This window comes from Ctenocephalides felis, unplaced genomic scaffold (assembly GCF_003426905.1).
Source record: "Ctenocephalides felis isolate EL2017-DRISC unplaced genomic scaffold, ASM342690v1 CF-g0.4_SCAFFOLD_00845, whole genome shotgun sequence".
NCBI lineage: Eukaryota > Metazoa > Arthropoda > Insecta > Siphonaptera > Pulicidae > Ctenocephalides > Ctenocephalides felis.
In genome coordinates, this window is record NW_020536999.1 from 15,624,459 (window position 1) to 15,639,310 (window position 14,852).

General features: G+C 31.8%; 1 pseudogene; it reads right to left on the reverse strand.

Annotated features, from left to right (window-relative positions):
* The window catches only part of LOC113378994, a 31,108-nt pseudogene that overhangs the window by 4,282 nt on the left and 11,974 nt on the right, over positions 1-14,852 (reverse strand).

Below are 14,852 nucleotides of genomic sequence, written 5' to 3' on the forward strand. Positions count from 1 at the left end.
AAACAAAAGATGCATCTGGTCGGCTGAAAAAAACATTTGAAATTTAAATATGCTCGAGAACTTTTCTCACTGTTTCTATTACTCTTACTTTGGTTTGTCAAGTGGATCTGGTTCATTTCGCCCATGTCCGCAGGTTCTTTTCAGCTTCTTCTTTTGTAAGCAAATGAAATTCACCTCTACTTTTCCAGTCAATTCCATTTGCTCGTTCTCCTTTTAACATAGAAGGGCCACCAACCCTTGATTCGTCTTTGTTTAAAATATTACTAAAGGTACAGAATTATCTCCATTGTCCAACATGTCTAAACTGCATAATTTTGATGATTTGGCCCCACGAGGAAATCTATTCAAATCTAATGTTATAGCCCCTGGAAAAAAGATGAAGAGGAAAATACTTTTGGTTCTGGAACAAAACAAGATAGGTATACTGGTCTTTACCTAAAAAATCATCTGCAGAGAAGTGGTCAGCATCCCATACTTGTAGCTCTAGTCTTGCAGGAATCTTTACTTCTGTTTCATCCCATGAAAAAACAGATTCTTTCCGAGTTATTACAATTCGCTCTTCAGCAACAAGATAATCGAATGGATAAATGAATCTCCAGTTGAAGTTGCCTTCACCAGTTAAAGAACGATAGTGAATATCTGTACATTGGCAATCTTCTGGTCCTTTAAGCCACCTTGGAATAAAAAGAACTTTGCATAGTTTTAAAAATACCGAAAGTGATTCAACATTTTAGATTAAGTATTGTATTCAATTTACCCTTTAACATATATATCTGACATTTTTTTCTCCAGTAAAGAAAGCATCATCTTCTAAAACAACATCGTCAGTATTCCATATGATGACTCTAAGTTCAAACGAGCGAGGTTTTCTAGGAGAAATATCGACAGGAGGTCCTGGCAAAGGCATATCCATTGGAAACATTTCAACCCACATTTCTATCTTGCCTTGTTCTATACCAGGTTTGTCTGGATTATACAAAGCTCTGGTTTCTATATGTTCTGGAACCATCTATTCGAAGTAATAAATATAACAAAGGCACTTACTTTATAGCGAATTTTGTCACTCACCTGACAACCTATTCTAGGAAATTCTTGCCATCTGTGAAGAACTGCCAATGCCAAATGTTCCTCAAATGATTTTCCGTGATGTTGAACAGTATTATTGTCTTCAGCGGATAGAGTAAATGTGTGTTTTCCAATACGTACACTGTTAGGGCCGTAAACAGGAAGTTCCATTTTGCCTTCTTTGCAGAGACGAGCCAAAATCTGTGTTGGTTTCATCGGATCTCGCCATCTATTATAACCAGTACTGGAAAACAAAATTTATCAACCAGCTAATCAAATATATTATTAGGTTTCTTATTAGACCAATATCTACTAGTTCATTTACGATTTGGTTATTAAGACTTTACTCACTCTTCATATTTCCTGGGTATACCGCAAGTAGCATGATGTCTACTGTAAAATCTATTTTCTAGATCAATCCTTGTTTCTCCAATCATTTCATCCGATCCCACCAAATCCCAGTCTAAGATCTGAACCGTCAACATGGAGTCTTGAGGAAAAGTTGCTTCAATTTCGAAACATCTTCAAAAAAAAATATTTTAGAAAAATTTAATTTTATATAATTATTTTACTTATTTAACATAAGTTGGAAAATTCTCTTGCTTACTTTCCAAATACTGGATTCAATTGTTTTGATATGTAATTATCCTTATCGCTTAATCTTTTTGAACCTAATTGAAGAACTATATATGGATCAGCTTTTCCATTCATATCCATAGGATGCAAATCATTAGCTTTGACTATATACACACGGACAAGCACATGGATAGGGTCATTTGAAGGTAATCTTTGAAAAAATCCAAACTGTGGGTCAAACCCCATTACTGTATGATCGACTACGTCTCGAGGTAAAGGCCATTTGTAAGCTTTTAGAGCACCCTGAAAAATATTAAAAGTTTTTAATTCAGAATTAAAAGGTTGGCTTCAGAATCTTATTAATGACTAATTAGGAGAATCTTAGTGAAATAAGTTTACTTTAAATGTGCCAACAACTCTGTTCTCATCTTCTGAATCATCACCAGTTTTCTTGCCACGGTAAAGATCAAATGTCAAGAGCCATTCTTTAAATCCATTGTACTCGGGCTGATTTTCTAATTCATTCGGATAGATCTAAAAATATAGATAAATAGTAATTTTTTGTTTTTTTTTTTAAATCAACATGGTGACAAAAAGAATTAGTTATATTTCTTACCTTAAACAATGCGGTCATATTTTTATGTTTTCTTCTAACACTTCTTGGACTTAGTTTTGCGACAAATTTAGCTGCAGTTGCTGCTCCTTTTAGACCAAGTTTTCGTTTACCTTCTACTGGTTCTTGAGCACCACTTTTGGTAGCTGTAATTTGAGGTTCATGCCAATCGTTATAGTACGTTTGTACAGATCCATTTGGTTGCTGGAGATTTCGGTTCTTTTTTGCCATCTTGGTTTCTTCGATCATTGCTTCATAAGATGCAAAATATTTGGTCCACCAGTCTTTACTACTCTCATCATCGTTGGCTTCAGCATCAGGTGTACTTTGACGACGTTTTTTGCTTGATTGATATTTCATTTCTCGTTTAGATACCGGTTCTTGGTCACTAGTACCATATCCTATGGAGATTGTAGTATTTCTAGGAAGTAAGGGGCTATTTTCTCTATTACTATAATTCACTACATTTGTGCTATTATTTGAGAGAATTGAGTTGTGTTTAGCAGAATTTTCTTCTTTGCGTTCTAAAGATTCTTGCTTTAACATAGGTTGATACATATATTTATGAATAGAATTTATCATATGCGTTCCAACCAATGTATATCTACCAAAACTTCTACAATCCACAACGCGCACTGTCAGGGGAGGTCTATATAATTCTTGTTCTGGCAACTCAATTTCCATAAATTTGACAGGATTACTGAAATTTGGATTTCTTTTAGCGTTTTGTATCACAGAAGAGCTGAGAATATTACCTGCACATTCAATATCAACACGTGGTCTATCCACGGTTAGTAAATGAATACGTTTTAAATCTCTGAGACCCCAAAATAACACTTCGATACGGTATTTGGCTAATGTAGGACGAATGCCTTTCGGAACAGGTAAAATATGACAAACCTCTTCCAGATGAGACAACATCTCATTATGTTTCGGCGAAGGCAGTGCAGGTAATATAACATTTTCACTTCCGCAATTGGTGACTTCCAACAGTTCAAACGTTGCCAATAATTCACCAGCTCTGTCTGGACCTCTGGTAATTTCGTACCAATCTAAAGACGGTGGAAATTTAGGCTTGCAGTAAGGGTCCTCTGCTAATTTTACATGAGGTTTTGCAAGAGTTCTCCCAATAAACTCAGATTTTCCAACTTTGTCTTGATCAAATATTTCGATGACGATGGTGATAGGATCCTTTTGGATCTCATCTCTGGTCCCGTATAACAAAATGTCATCGAATATTAGTAGCTCATCCCACGTTGGACTTAAGGTTTCGTCTATGACTTGGGTGGTTTTACAAAATTCTCCTACAATTATTCGAGCGAAGGGATCTGATAATCCTGAAGCATCTGAACCAATCAGGGATCGGGCTTGGTAAATATGTGCTCTTAATTGGAAAACCTGGATAATTATTGATTATTAGTAATGGTAGTAATAAAATAAATGCAGCTTAATATTGAAGTCAGACAACGACTCTTTATAGCGATGTATATATTTTTTAACTTCCCGAAGGAGAAGTTTGTTTTCATCAAAAAATACAATTTGCTAATTTTATGTTTACTCGATGTTTCAAGCCATTCTGAATCGAATGAGACCAAATTTGGAAAAAGTATGTGTGTGTATGTGTGTGTGTGAACAGATTTTATGTCGTAAATCGATGTTTTCTCAAAAACGGCTAGACCGATTTCAAAAATGTAAAACTAATTCGATGTATCTCGATGAGGACTAGCGTTTATCAATTTTGCGCGACGATCAGCCAAGCCGTTTCTTTGTAAATTGTAGAACAGTGTAAAGCTTTTCGTCCATGTTTTAGCCCGCAATTCTGAATCGATTTTGACAATTCAAGAACCGTTCGAAGGATATTGGTTAGGAATCGTGCTAATTAGTTTCTGGTAAAGATCGGCCGGGCCGTTTTCTTGTAATAAAGTGTTAATTTTTTTTTCTGATTTCCATTATCACTTACATATTTATGAACATAATGAATTGTCGAGGGCGGTAAAGCACGAGGCCTCTCTGCATTGCGAATCTCATGTGATAATTCGTATCCCTTAGGTATTCCATCGACGAAAGCCTTTTTATGTTTCAGCATTCCTAACCATAAATAAATTTGGAGTTTTGTTTGTATTGTCCAGCCACTTGGTCCCATTCCTTTTTTACCCGGCAACTGGGAAAGAATTGTAATTAAAATTAAATTATTGACTCTTTGGTTTATCAAAAATTTGGTATACCTTAAGAAATATTGTCTGAACTTTTCCGCACTGAGAGCCACACTCTTCTTCCACAATTGAATAAATAATATCACGAGCTGATATTCTTTGATAAGCCACACGTTTACCACCACTGATAACCCAAATAAAAACATCGGGCAGAGCATGTTGAGGCTAAATATGAAATATTTAAAAATCATTTTAATTTAAATAATAGGAATTAAATGAATAACTTACGTCTTCTATTAGAAATTTCATCTTCTGCAAATATGATTGAGCAGTTTTGAATCGTTCTTTTAAAGAATTTTTTGTCACCAGTGCCCTGAGGTTTCGGGATAGGTTTCCAATGCTTTCCTACAAAAGAAAAAAAAAAATTTAAAATATATGCATCATTGGTTTTGTTATTCTTCAAAATTATGTTTTTTTGTGGAAATAATTAGCAAATTACTGGAAGATATAAAGTATTCGAAGGTAAAAAACAAGTAATCAACAATTGATAATTAAATATATAATTTTACTAAATTGACATACAATCTCACGTTGGCATAGCTTCATCCTCTCCTTATCCAATTTAGTCTTTCCAGTGCCTGGTCCAGTACTAGAACTTCTGCTAATTGTCACATATTTTGCACAACCTGATGCTAACTGCTCTAAAACTTCTCGAAGTTTTGCTTCAGCTCCTGAACTTTCAAACTCCATTATCTGCTGAGCTTCGTTCAAACCCTCTTCCTGAAAAATTGAAAACTCAACATGTAAAAGAGGATCTTAATCTCACAATCAGTGTTATTATTTAGATAAATACCAATTTGTCTGCAAGTCTGGCAATCATATTGGAGTTGTACATCCTTCTCCTGTAGTCTGGCCAAGTTGATCTCACATGCATGCAAGGTTTATTATCCCAGTATGGTAAAAAATAATAGGTCCTATCGTGGGTCATCGGTTTACAAGGCGGGGTTGTACTTTGCCAAGATGCACTTTCGACCACCACACTTTCTAATTTAGAAAAAAAATATATATAGTGTTCACAGAAGTCTCAGTAATTCCAATTTGATTTCATAACTGTTATTTACCTAGTTCGTCAGTTTCGCTCGAATAATTTTCCTTAGAAGATTCATTATGACCATCGATCGCGTTTCCAGCATTTCCTATACTCAATTCGAAAAATACAGGTTTGTCTCCTAATCTTCGGTCCATCATAGATGCATCCAAAATCGTGGAAAATAAAAAAAATTCTTCACAGCTGCCATAAGATGTTTCTGTGATAGGATACGTTGGCTCCAATTCGACTTCAGCTGGAGCCATGTCCATATTGTCCGTTATTTCAGTGCGAATTGCTATTAATAATCTGAGAAAAAAATAAATTAATACTTTTTATCTATGTATGTATTATATTATTAATTTATTATTACCTGGCTCTATAAGAGACACCTTCTCCTAATCCGGTATTAAGACCTGAATGTTGGTCTATGAGACTGTAGTCCCTTGTGGAACCATAGACATGAATAAAGGCTGGTCCGAATGTAGGCAAAAAGCCTGCTTGTAATTATATCAACAATATTGCTATAATAGTAACTTGAGAATTAGAAATTGAAAAAAATACTATATGTAGTAGATTAAGATAAAATACTTATACTTTTATTGTCTTTTATAATTAAAGAACTATATGTGATTTACCTTTATCTCCATCATTGGAAATGGCTTTCAAATCTACAAAATGTGTGCCAATTACTGCTGGTTTTAGAGGATCTGCATCTCTGAGTTGAATTTTGATTCTTTGACATAAGGGAGGAAACATTTCGGAAAATACCAATTGTTCGTTCCATACTGGGGCATAACTATTTTTCTTTACACTTGTCTTACCCTGAAAAAAAAAATTCATTAGGAACATAATTTTATAATATAAATTAATAAAAAAAAAATTTTGCTTCTGTTTGTAAGAGGAAGCAAAAATTGCAAAACCATGATACAGATGTTTCTAGTTTCGTCATAATCTTTTAATGAAAAAAATATTTTTCAGAGTTTTTTTTGGCCCATAAATTTTAATCTTATTTACATTTATTTTTTGCATCATTTTAAACCAAACTTGTTCTTTTCCAAATTGCTTAGGAGGCTAATTTTGAGCTAATATATATTAAAATACTTTTGGTATATTCCGTATAGTATTATAAGTTTAATTGTATTATCAGTCCAATTATAAATTTAAGACGAGTTTTGTTAAAGCTTATTATAGCGTATTAAAACTTACATGATATTGCACGTGTAGAAGCAAAGCCTAAATCCGTATGTAAATTTTCGTAAAGTTTGCTCGAAGCAGGATTAAACTGTTAATGCTTTTGTTGAAGGCCAAATTCAATTAAAACTATTCACCTACTATCTTTACTTATTTACTTACGAATTTTCTTGTATCTTCATGTAAGATGCAATATTTTCATCAATGTGTGAAGTACTACGAATAACCTTATTTTTTCAAAATTGACATATTTAAATATTTAGTTGATACATGTAACGTTTACTAATTGGCATACTATTTTATTTAATTTGTACAAATTTTATAATATGACTTCAAATTAAGATGATATTTTTTTTATTACCGTTTGTCCAGCAAACGAGATCTGTACATAAGGATCAACCAGGTCCCTTTGTTCACCAGTTAAGGCCCTTTTCATATTAGCAATGACTGAAGAATTCATTTTTGGCAATCCGTCCGCCCTATATACACGAACTATAAATCGAGCTCGTTGTCTGTCCACTGGGACACCATCTGGTAAAAGTAGATTCCTGAAAAAAATAGTAATTATATATAATAATATAAATGTTTACAAGGAGAATTCTTTTGTTGCTTGTCTTGGATTTTGATGAAACTTGGCATTGTGATAGATTTTGGTGCATCATAGGACTTTGATGTTTTTGGATGAAATGTTCTAAATCAATAGATGTCTTTAACCGAGTTTTTAACCGAGTGCAAGACTTTTTATGATACCTTCCACCTCCACGTTCGCCAAAAACTGTTTAAAAGTTTCTATAATTTTTTTATAAATATTATAGGATACGTATATGAATGAAATATTGGTATTTAAAATATCTATCAGCTGGTGCAAATAGTTTCATAATACCACCTCTCACCGTTCTCGAAATATTCGCTAAAAACCATTTTCTACTCTTTGCATACTTTAAATGAGTATTTCTCAAAAACTATTTGAACTACGATCGATTTTGTGTGTCAATGGCAATGTTGAATAACTTGAACAATTTTCAATTAATTTTGAAAAACTTTTTTTCATTATCAAATTTAAAGCCTTAAAATTTTCTCCAGTTAGGTTCGGAAAACAACGTCGATCAAATTACCTCCTTCATTGCGCAAACTTTGCTTTTTTCGGCATTTTCCATGATATTATTTCAATGGTATAGATTCCTTTATTGGTATTATTTTGTTGTCTCGTTGTATGATGGCATTGTAACATATTTTGCAAGACATATCCAAAGTTTTAATAATACGAGTATATTGAAATTATTAGCATGTTACATTATTCCGCCATCTGGAAAAACTAACGAGATGTAAAAATAAGTGTTTCAAACAATGAAACTAAGAAAAAAAAACTAAGCAAACGGAGTATGCATTAATTAGCCTGGGTAAAATTATTCTACAAACTTCGTTTTTCTCGAACCCGTCCAATTATTTTCATTTCCAAGTCGATACACCGCGGAAAAGAAATTTTCTCAAACGTCTAATGTCAATAGAGCGAAGCAAATGGATTGGGGTAAATCACAGGGTTCTTATGTAAAAAACAAACAGAAAATAAGGTAGAAACTCTTAGAACACGTGCAATTTAATCCAGATAAGAGTTTTATGTATTCGACGATGAAAAGAGGTTTTGCGCTATCATCGTCCTATATCTTAAATGTTTACACGAGCGAATAAACAATGTAAAGGCTTTGATGTAAATAAGTAAAGATAATTATAGTTCTATAACTAAATATGCTTTTTGTACATAAAAGCACATGAAGTTTGATCTACAGTTATCTATCTATATGTAAAACTACTGCATCTATACTGCATCTACATTTATGATGCTGCCCTTTACATTCAACAAAAATGTCTATGAATAAATATTATAAAAACTAGAACTTTCATTATTCGACCACCCTACAAAATTCTAAAGATGGATTTTATAGTTTGGTACTTTTACGAATTTAAGTAATCGATATTTAGTAAAAGTTTATTCAAAATAGCAATTATTTTTCAAAAAAAATCTTACGCTTCAATATCGTCATCTTCCTTGTCGCTTTTTGGAGGAACTTTAACCGAGTCGCCTTTTCCAATAATACTGACATCACATTTTAGGTACCCTTTAGGCCCACCAGCTATATCATCCGGATCTGTCAAAAGGGCCCATTTGTGATAAAATTGATGATCTGAAAATGAAGAAATATACTTATTTATGTTATCTTAATTATATAATTGATTGTTAATAAATTCTTATTTATATTTGATATTGATATTGGAAGGTTTGCGTTTTCTGTGTAAAAGTGTTCTTTATGTAATACTTCTGTTTTTGTATTTGCACACAAATTATAAAACAAAAAGAAAAGTTGAATTGAACTTCTTATAGGGTAAGTTATAGTAATCGTACAAAAAACGAAACTGAAAATTTTTGTATATCTTCACGTTTTGAAGATTTCTGAACATTTTGGCATACTTCAGAAAAAATTGGTGTGTGTATGTATGGATACAATTTTCCACGAAATCCACGTTTTCGGGCGCACGGATCAACTGATTTGAATGATCAAAAAAACATTCAATTTGTAATGATGGGGAGAAGTGCTAGTTAGTTTTTGGCAAAGGTAGGTCCTGCCGTTTCGGAGATACGGAGCACAGAGTGCAAAAAATAGAAACCGTGTTTTTGAGAGAACGAAGCATCCGATTTGTATGGTTCAAAAAACATCCGATTTGAAATGATGGGGAGAAGTGGTGATTAGTTTTTGGCAAAGGCAGGTCCAGTCGTTTTGGAGATACGGAGCTAAATGTGCAAAAATAGCAGTTTTTGGGAGAACTAAGCATCCCATTTGAATGATTCAAATATAGCTTATGTTGACGAACGATTAATTTCGGGGGAAAAAAATTCGTTCAAAATTTAATTTGAATTTAATGGAATTTTGAACGTATTCGTCCAATTCATAAGCTCTTATATTTTGTCTATAAAATAAGAATAATGGAAGTCACAGTATTTATGAATTTATTTATCTATTAGATTGAATATTCCGTTAAGAGGTCATTACGGTACGAGAAGTTCCAGCAATTTGCCTTAAGGCACAATGCCATACACCACTAATTTACTCTGAGATTACTAAAATTTTAGATAATTCACTACCATTTCGAATACTACTATTAAATTATTTACTATTATTTTGTATACTGGCTATGTATGCATATAACATTACCGTATAGTTTATTATTAATTCTACTGGATTGTTTTTACTCCCATTTATTATTTATCATAGAAGTTAAACCCAATGAAGATTTTAAGATATTTCCAGATTCTAAGATAAAAAACCTAATATTTGTTTTACTGTTTAAGTTAAATATAACCTTATGTGAGTGTAAAATTTAATTATTTACATTATATTAACCCTTTTGGTGTTACATCAAAAGCGTAGTCGTATCTCATCAAAATGTTAAACAAGCCATGTATGGGAAACTGGTGTATAAACTACATAAACCCTCATTGAAAGTGGTTGTATAAACTCAGTAAAGTTATTCTATATTAATTAATATCTTCAGGGTACCGTACATCTCTATACGCCTGTGCAATCCTTCTTTTTATCTAAATTGATAGATTGAGAATTTTCAATCTAATCATACACAAATAAACAAATTTTCATTGAGATTTTCATCTAATGCAAATTTTTATAATTTATTTAGCCTAGCCGTGAAATTGTTCACGAGAAGTCTAAGTATAGATTTACATACATATACTCGTATACTCGATTTTGGTGTCGATCGTTTCAGAATAACTTGAACGTCGAGAAAACATGAAATTAGAAAATCGGATTTTCTGGCGAAAACACAAACTTATTTTTCAGGAAGTTAAATATTTAAGAATAATACGTTACGTATAATATATTTTCTAACTAAGAACTTAACACAGAATAAGTCTTTCGCAAAAGTATTGCTTTATAGCATTTCTTTCAAAGTACACACATAAAATATTTCTAGATATTGAATTCTTTATTATCGCGGTTCCGAAGTTGCAAAATTCTTGCAAAAGCACATCGTTCTTATATAAACTTCACACAAGGTTTTCATGAATAAATAAATTAGAGCAAATCACTTCGTGTTAACTTTTTGAAAGGGTTGAAGTATACAATTTTACAAAGTTCAACCACTTTTCAACTATGTTTATTACTTTTCTTTAAAATGATATAAAATGTAAAACATGTTTTGCTCACATGATATAGAAGTTTTCAACAACTATTCAACTACATATATTATTTGCTTTTGATGTAGATTTCTAAATATAAATATATGGAGAATTAAATGTAAAAATCAAACATATATTTTTCTCATAAGTTACAGAAGATTTTCTAAAAATAGAGATTATAAAAAAACGTAATAATTGTAAAAAATATATTAAATGGTTGAATTAGTTCTTTAACTCTTTCCTATATTGTGTATTTCTGAATAGTATAAGAAGGGTATTTGGAAAGTAATTTTAAATGAATTTATTGAAATAATATCTAATACTTTCTTATGCTCCATTATTTCACAAACTAGTGGTGCATGGCATTGTGCTTTAAGGCAAATGGCTGGAACTTCCTATACCAAAAATCAAATTTTATAAAAAAGATTCGATTATCTGTTATAACTCTGAACAAATAGATTTTTGAGATTTTAAATTTTTTGTAAAAAATAGACCTTTATGAAAAATTTGATTTTTTCATACTACTTTTTTTAATAATGATCAACTACCCAATAAATCTAAATAATAGTTTATTATTAAATATTTTTAAATAGTATACCAAATATTAGTAAACTATCCGATGTGCTCTCTTTCATTACTATTAAAGATTAAAATTATTATTTTTTAAATCACCTTTACAGCTCTGAGTTTATATTACAACTTCGGTAGCCAATAAATAATGCAAAAAGATCAAAACCCTTGTTTTCTGTTATGATAACAAATGGAAATATACCTCGAAAGAAAATTCGCTTCTGCTCCAACATATTTTGTCAGAATTTTATGATTCCATTCTGAAAATTAGATTAGGGATTCGTGTTGACATGTAGTGGATTCAATTACAAGTATATTTGATTAAAAAATCAAGTCATCTGTTGAAACACGGAAATGAAATACAGGGGTGTCAAAATCAGAAAAAACTTATGGGCCGATTCTGCCCAAACAGACCAGTGTTATGGCAAGGCCATGTTAGGCTCTAACTTCTATACATTATGCTACTGAATCATACTGTGAAAATGTCTTGTATTCGCTGTGTATTCAGGCGATTTACACATAAACTGCAACGTTACGTGTATGTTATGAAGCTGGGTCAGAACGACCATGTTATCTAAGATCGTTTTTTTGACATTTGTGCGGTTTTTAGGTTAGATTTTCTATTTAACAATCAGAGAAAAGCGCCTGACTACACAGCAATCACATGGCTTTTGTCAATATTTAGTATGGAAAGTTCTTCATAACATAGCCTTGCCATAACGTTGGTCTGTTGTGCGGCAGAATCGTCCCATTATTTAACCCTGATTGGAAATCCACATCACTAACAAATGTAACAATGCAAAACAAAGAGACTATTTTCTACTTATTCTGTTTTCTTGAAAATATCAAGATATGATATAATTTAATACGTTCCACATAAATAACATAAAATTACCTAATTCGTACCTGGCTGTGACCATATGGTAGCCACGTCTAATTTGAAACTTCCGAGTAATCTGTTCGCACGTAGGAAGCTTCGTGTCTGCAATACCTGAAATGAATTATCTTATACGAAATGTGTAACTTATATATATATATTATATATATATATATATATATATATATATATATATACATATATGTGTGTGTGTGTAGGGTATACCTAACTCAACGTCAAACCATGATAGTATTGACGGAACGAAAACAAAACTTTCTCATGTGGTTTGGAAACTTAGGTTTTCAGTCCAGTGCCATTTTTTTATTGTTGTGGTTAATTTTTAACCTTTGGAACCAAAACCAATTTTTAATTGAACAAATTGATACATGTTAACCACATTAACTGAAAAATCTTCACAATTTTACCAAAGCCCCAAGTTGTTCATAATTACCAAACAACGCGAGATAATTTTTTAGAAAGGTTTACAATAAATGCTATCACCTTGTAGTACTATGGGCTTCACGTTGAATTCTGGGACGCCTTGTATTCAAGTAAAAATAATACTAATTTTGTCAATATAGCAACTCTACATATATTTAGTATTCTAATTGCCATTTTACTTATTTATATTTCACTTAAACGTGAGAGGAAATAAGTTTTCGGCACAATGTGCCACGAAATGTAACTAGGGGTGTATGGCATCGTGTCTTAAGGCAACTAAGGTTAAGGTTAAGGTAACGAAAACGTGGACAAAAGTTGCGGGCACACAAATAAAAAACATATACATTTTTTAAGGTATGCCAAAATGTTCAGAAACTTTCAAAAACATAAGGATATGCAAAGATTTTAAATTTCGATTTTTGGATTACTATAACTTACCCTACGGGAATCGATCTGATTAGTTTTTGGCAAAGATTCGTTGGCACAATTTCTTGTTAATAACTGTTGAATTCTTTGTTCGACGATTTCCATGAATTTGCTTTTGTGATGTGATAAGTCAATTAAACCAATTAGAAATGGCTTTCGAATTAGCAAAAAAAGTAAATAAACAGTCTGTAAAACTTTACTAGTTTTGTAAAAAATGTTACCATCATTAAATAATATCTAGAATAGATTAACGTAATTATGACAGTATCTTCTTAAAGTAGATGCTTAATATTGCACAAAATAATTCATTAAGTTTTTAAAAAAAAATATTTGGACGTTTTTTTAAGAAAATTAACATGGCGATAAAGTTCATGCACTAAACTGTCTTGCTAAAATTGGTTGAATTATATAAATCAATTTCGGAATTCACAAGTACACGTGCTTGTGCACTATAATTAATATAATTACACATATTTTAATGGTGTTTGAAAAAAATCAATTGAAAATCACTATGTTTAGATCTAATTGAAAGCGAAAATTCGATTTTTGACAAGTTTAGGGGGCGTCCACTTTCAACTGGTTGACTTAAATTTTTCGACTTCCAATAGTAATATAATTATTTCTATCACTTTAAAAACGAAATGCCAACATTTTCCACTTATACGTACGAGATGCAAAAATTCACTTTATTCATTTTGAAAATAGTCGCCGTTCTGGTAATAAGTGGGCGATTGTAATTCATTCTGTCAAAGGCGACGTGACGCGCCCGCTGCGAACGCTTAGAAATAACCGCACAATAAAAGCGAACGAATAAAAGAAAAAAACCACCAAGCAATTATTTTGCAAAAGAAGATCCATTATCTCCTCCTAAAAGGAACAACAATGGGAACTATATACTACACAACTGTATAGCATACCGACTTGAACCTACCTACTTGAACAAATGACACAGATTTTTTCATTTAGACATTTAGAACAATGAGTTTCGCTGCTCGTTCAATATATTTTTGTCCGTAATTTCAGCATTGAAAATGAACCAATATAGGCCCAATATATTTTGTGGTTATTTGAGACAAAGTGTACAGGATATGATATGATCTAATGTTTTCAATTCTGATAGTGAATTTTACTTTAAATTACTCCCATAAGATTTATTATTCTTCCGTATTTTCAAGTTGTACGTTGAAAATGCTCAAACGCTATAGAATATATTTGTAAGGTGACGATACGTCCCGACCCAAAGCAATTTTTGTCCCGGCTTTTCTTTGTCCAGGATTGTCTCGGTTTTTTGAAAATAAATAGTTAAATTAACTGAAATTCAAATAAATTATGAAGAAAATTTAAAAGAACTTATAGATAAAAAATATAAGATATATTATAATATCATAGATGAGATTGCAAAGAAGTATTGCTTATAGTCGAAGGATAAAGCTCTTACTAAAAGTCTGCAATTATGATTAAAAAAGATTTATTTTAAAAAACTGTTTTTTTATTATATTCTCGAATAGTATTTGTTATATAAACGACTAAAACTCCCCTTCCCCTGCCGACGTCCCGGATTTGACTTAAAAAATATGGTCACCTTAATATTTGGGGGTTATTGGGATACAAATGTAATTTTTAGTTAATGCACAGTTATGTAATTAATAGTTAATGCACAG